Source organism: Mus caroli, chromosome 1 (assembly GCF_900094665.2).
Source record: "Mus caroli chromosome 1, CAROLI_EIJ_v1.1, whole genome shotgun sequence".
In the NCBI taxonomy this organism is placed as follows: Eukaryota; Metazoa; Chordata; class Mammalia; order Rodentia; family Muridae; genus Mus; species Mus caroli.
In genome coordinates, this window is record NC_034570.1 from 175,912,886 (window position 1) to 175,919,510 (window position 6,625).

Genomic DNA, 6,625 nt, shown 5'->3' on the forward strand with positions numbered 1-6,625 from the left:
ATGCAACTGTGCATGGATCCAAGCTGCTGCCTCTCCATCTCACAGCTCTTTCCCATATGACTAGAGTCATGAGCAGGATTGAAATGAGAGGCCAAGCTTGCAGATATCATGCTTGACACAACACCACACACACACACATGCACACACATGTTCACACACATATGCACACAAACACATACACATACAAATGCACACATATATGCACACACAGAGACACACATTCACACAAATGCACACACACATGTGCACACACACATATGCACACATACACATACACTAACCTTCAATCACAATTGGCTGCTGTTGTAGGCAGATCCCCTACACATACTTTGCAGATTGACTGAGGAAAAAGTAAACTATAAATAAAGCATAAAATAGTTGCGCCAGCTCCCTTCTTAATTGTTGCAGCAGCACCTGTACTTATCTGGTATTGCTCACATACTCTCAGGGAGTTGATTCACCATCATTTTGTGTCCCTTTTCTTGGCTATGCATCATTGTCTTCCGATTTACACGTTAGCATCAGCTTTCTACCACTTTTGCCACCGCCTGAGACAATGCGCTTTTAATGAGAAATCCTTATATTGGTTCACACTTTCAGAGCTTTTAGCCCACACTGATTTTCTCTGTCACTTTAAAACTGTGGCAAGAAAGCACACCATGGCATAAGTATCGTGGCTGAGCAAAACCATTGCCTTGGTTATTTTTCCTATTGCTGTGATAAGACACCATGATCCAGTCAAATATTGAATAAAGGGTTTATTTGAGGATAACCATTTTTCAGGGTTAGTCCATGGCCATCATAGTCAAAGGCATGGCAGCAGGCAGGCAGATATGGCTTTGGAGCAGTGGCTGAGAGGTTACACCTTGATACACAAACACAAGGCAGGGGAGAGAGAGAGAGAGAGAGAGAGAGAGAGAGAGAGAGAGAGGGAGACAGAGACAGAGACAGAGAAAGAGAGAGAGAATGGTATGAGTTTTGAAACTGCAAAACTTGTTCCCAGTGGCACTTTTCAAATAGGGTCATACCTTCCAATCTTTTCCAAACACACTTCACCAATTGGGAAATCAAGCATTCAAATACATGAGCCTACAGGTACCATTCTTATTCACCCAACCATTACCCTGAAAGGAGCAAAGGAGAAGGTCCTATGGTCCCCTCAAAGGCACATTCTGAGTGATAAACTTCTATCACCATGTTACAAAGATGACAAATTTCACTACATCCTCAAAGCACCACAGGCAAGAGACCAAGGCTTTAGCACATGTGATGTGAGGAACGTAGGCTCCAAGTTATCGTTTCTCTAGCAATTATTCCAATAAGTCACTGGAGTCAATTGTGTAGGTGCACTGTAGGCAATCTGTAGGCACAGTGTGGGCATACTGTAGATGCACCATAGGCACAGTGTAGGCACACTCTATCTTCACCAACTATATTTATGAAAGGCATAGGATAAGCCCACTAAAACCTCTCATTCAACCAGGGAGTAATGATTCGCACTGTTAGCCTTTAATCCCAGCACTTGGGGGGGGGGTGCTGAGGCTGGTAGGTCTCTGTGATATTGAGGCTAGCCTGGTCTACAGAACCAGCTCTAGAACAGCTAGGATTACACAGAAAAACCCTGTCTTATAAAACAAAACAAAACAAAACCAGACAAACAAACAAGATCCCAAAATCTCTCACTCAGACAAGGGAAGACACAGGGCTACAGCTGTTCCTCAGAGATGGTGGCATCTGTGGAAGGAGACATGTTCTGTGTAAGCTAGCTTCAGTAGCTTAGAGGGGATGGCTTTATCCTTTATTCTGGACCTGCCATTTTCCCTTGTCCGTTTTTCTCCCAGGAGTTCTTGGAGATGGAAAGTAGGCAGTATGGAAGTTTGTACATGGAAAGATGGAGGAGGCTTATGACTGATTGATGGAGGAGAGTTACAGCTGATTGAAGCCAATGCTTTCAGTGTCTTGGCCAACACAGAGAGCTTCCTGGGTTTCTGAATTTCTGCTATCAATCATTCTTTGTGGCTGGAACTGGCCAATAACTTACACCCAAGTTCTTTTACAGGTGTAGTTCTTTGGTTTAATTTACATTTGCACCCTCAGTTTACTGCTCTTCTTTCACACTTGAGTAATGACTATTTTAGAACTACCTAGCGCCATGGGGAAGGACCCCAGCACAAACTGGATGAGATTCAGTAAAGACAGAATTTTTAAAAAAACCATTCTATTTAAGAAGGGTCAAGGTTGGGACCCTGAAAATTAGCCATCTCAATACCATCCTTACCCTGGTGACCACACTCCCGAAAGATATCTGGGCAACAACTCACCTTATATCTACAGATCAAGTTCTGTTTCTGACAGTCTGCTCATTCCAGAACTCTGCACTTCTTCAAACTCAAAATATACAAATCAGGTCATCTTGTGCTCACATCCTCTCAGAAGCACACATCTCTCATAATTAGCAATTAATTAAGGTTTTGTTACTTGCTTCGTGTATTGAATGGTTGGATCTTCTACTGAATGCTTTCAGTGTCTTTACAGAATTGAAAAGTTTGTAAAGGAGCGAACCTCAATCAAAGCCCTTTATTCTCTTAGGTAGAGAGGAGTTAGCTTTTACTGCACACAGTGGTAAAGGTTTTAGACCTTCTAGCCATGTTTGTTTCTTTAAATCTTATGCTCAACTTGGAGGCAAGTGCTGTATCACCTGAGCTTTTGTTCTCCACCAGCTCTACTGATGTGGACTTTCTTGTCAGTGTTAGGATATTTAGACTTGTTGTTTGACACAACCTGTTCCCAAATTCAATAGACATTCAGAACCTTCTGCTTCTCACTCCCCTTACAGTGTTCTGAGGTTGGGCGACTTCTCTCTGTGTCCTCTGTATCATAACTCAAACCTTCCAGATATACATCTATCTAATGATTTCCCCAGTGGGGACACCTCCAGGACAGCCATATTAGCAGGAGAAACATCACAGAAGAATCTTGTATGATATTTTAAGGATCAGGAATAGACTTGAGGATCAAGATGTTTATGCACTTCTAACAGATTTCAAAGTTCTTTAGAAAGATTAATTCGGTTTTTTCCTTTTGTGTGTATGTAGGTGTGCATGCGTGTGTGTTTCTTGATTTAACTGAAACAGTGAGGCATGACAATTCATCTGTGAAAGGTCCATTTTGTATAACTTTGTTCCCTTCAAATTCTGTAATTACAGAAAAAAATTAATTTGACTTATTTCTGTCCTTTCTTTTATATTAATGTTTTAACAGTGTTGTCAAATAGCCTAAAATGTAAGGGATAGGCTGTATGCAAGCAGATTTAAAGGTCTGAACATGTCCCACCTTTATTCATATGGGTCACAACACATGAGGTTTTACTACAATTTATTTAAATAAATCCTTTCAGAATTGGATAAAACTAAGGGTCTATTAATTCATGTCACTTGCATTTTAAATATGTCTCTATTTAATTGCAAATTCTAAGTCTTTTGAAAAAGTTATTAAATAGCATGTATAGAACATTATGTTCTTTTGGCTATTCATGCTACAGCTCATTAACTTCCATTATTCTCCTTAGGTCCAGAGAGATGTTTAAGGGAACAAGTGATTTCCCAGCATTTCATCAGGTTTTTTTTAAAGAATTATTTATTTTATGTATATGAATACACTGTTGTCTTTAGACACATCAGAAGAGGGCACCAGATCCCATTACAGATGGTTGTGAGCCACCATGTGGTTACTGGGAGTTGAGCTCAGGGCCTCAGGAGAATAGCCAGTGCTCCTAACCTCTGAGCCAGTTCTTAGGTTCCTACTTCTCAGCAGCATGGAAAATCCACAGACACACGTGCATAGTGCAGTGTGCTATGAAATCAAGCTTGTGTTTTTCCACGTGTCTTATGCACATCATCTTGGTGTTTCAGGTTGCAGCCTTGCTGTTTGACAGGGCAAACACCACAGTCTTTTCTTTGCCCCCGTAACACTGCTTGCCCTTAAGAAAGTTTCTTCAAATCCATTGATTAAATTGGTAACAGTGTAGACCACATCGGTATGAGGAACTCAATGGTTCCTTTATAATTACTGTCAAAATTGCTACCAGGAAAGGTTCCAATTTAGCATTGTTCTGAGCCTAAATACAGAGAGTTAAAATCCTGTGATGTATTCAGGCAGCATACTTGAATGTCCGCCAAAACTTTTGTTATAATCCTTATGTGTTGGAAGTTGATATTCTGCCACATTGAGTTTAGCTGTAAATTGGAATATGATATCTAAATATCACTTCAAGGTTAAAATTTATTATTTCTAAACTACTACATATTCTATTAGAAAACATACACACATACTCAAGATACACACCAACACATATACATACATACACACACATACAGAGAGAGAGAGGGAGAGAGAGAGAGAGAGCGAGAGAGAAAGAGACAGAGAAATAGGAGAGAGAGAGAGAGAAAGAGACAGAGAAATAGGAGAGAGAGAGAGAGAGAGAGAGAGAGAGAGAGAGAGAGAGAGAGAGAGAGGAGAGAGAGAATGCTGAATCACGAACACACATTCCTGACAAACTTCTCTCTCTATCCCCAGTTAGTGGTTCTTTCATGACCACAGGGCCAGTTCACTGTCTTCATGACCTTGACCTTCTCTCCTCTTTATAAAAAGCTATCTGTACACTGATTTGCTAGTTTTTTTTAAGTCAATAAACATCTGCTCAACAAGCTGGTGGTGTAGCTCAGTGGATAGAGCAATAGCCTGGCATGTGCAAGGCCTGTGTTCAGTCCCTCATCCTGCAAAATGTGTAGCAAATAAACATAAACATAAACAAACATAAACATAAACAGAAACAGAGAGTCTAAAACCTGTCAGCAGCTACGGTGTGTGCTGGAGTTAGCTGTAGGGAAGGCAGATTGCACACAACCAAAGCCTATGCTGGAGTTTTGCTCAGGTGGCCTAGGTTTGAATCCCAGCTCCACATTAATTTTATAATATTCGAATCCCCTCTCTTTGAATAGCTATATTCTTTTAGGATCCATATCAGTGCACAACTGAGATGCAGTTTGAATATTTTCTCAAGGTCATATGTTGCACAATGAAAGTACAGCTGCCATGGTCTTTTCTTCAGTTATATTTCTCTGGTGGATTTCAGAGAGAATTCACATAGGCACAACCCACTCAACCAAGCAGTACATCACTCCTTGAACTCATCTGCTTTTTGTCTCTCCGGTAAGCAGTATGACAACAATCAGTGTGGCGAGAAAAGGGTTTAGTTGGCCGCTACAACCCAACCATAGGTGCTCATAGAGGGAAGGTAGGGCAGGGGTGAGAGAAGAACCCTAGAGGCAGAAACTGAAGCTCACTGGCTTGCTCTTTAGGGTCACGTTCAGCAGTTCCTGTTCTTATACCTATCTGGACCGTCTGTCCAAGGAGCTGCCAACCACAGTGAACCAGGCCCTCCCACAGCAATCACTGTTCAACTGAACACTCCACAGACTTGCCTGTAGGCCAGTGGTTTCCTTAATCGGAGTTCCCTCTTCCTAGATGATCCTAGCTTATACCCAGTTGCCAAAAAGAAAGAAGCAGCCACACTCCTTACCCTCCAGCAGTCTTACTTTATATTAGTTTGTTTTTCACTGATTTGGCTTTTTACTTTTTTAAGGTAGGGTCTTGCAGTTAGCCAAGGAGGGCCTTGAACTCACAACCTCAGTCCAGAGCCTCCCATGAGGCTCCCATACATAAGCACGTGCTAGTATAATGAGCAAGGTAAAGGTGATTCTGAATGAGATGAGGTTTGTGTTGTTATTTTTGTGTACTGGTCTGAGTCAGGAAGGCCCCTCTTTATCATTCATTATTGTTTTTTTCTCCAGTGGTCTCAGCCCCATGAGGCAGATATGTTCTGAACCTGTAAAATAACTTGAACTCTTTCCTTAGAACTTGACTAGATGATTACTCTTGGGTATTAGCTATCAATTTGCTTATCAAAGCCAACTCAGCTTACTCATGGTACAGAGTTCAGTAAATATTGTTCAGACAAAGGGAGGGACATTCTGATGGCAGAACCAGTCTGAGAGATCAATAGAGATGCAGTAATAACTTGATAGTCTAAGTGTTTTGGAGATCATCTTTCCCACCCTCTCATTTGAACTTGAGAAGATGAAGGCAGAGTTTTGTTGCAATGGCAAGGTCCAGACATCAGATGTTCAGAGTCCCCATGCCTTCGTGTTCATACACTTACAGTTTTATCCATCCAGGGTCCACCCAGCATCCCATAAGTGTCGGGGACTGTGCTAGATGTTGAGGACAAAGTAGCAGAGGCTGCTGTTCTGCCCCAGGGAAGAGCACACTGTGAGGTGCAAGCCAAACAGGCAAGGGAATAATGAAGAAGGGATTATGAACTAAGAGCCTTGAAAGAGCACCCCAGGAATCTATGAGAAGGCCTGGGAGCCCCGCTCAGCCTGGGTGCCCTCAAAAAGCTTCCCTAACTCTAACCCTAACCCTGACCCAGCCACAAGGTAACAGATCTCTTTATCTAAAGCCAGTTCCCAACAACCACTCTTAGGTCATGCCATGTGCCTCAATAACACATTACCAATAAGAAGTGGTGATGAAATTATTGGTAGCTGTTGAAAACTGCTTTGTG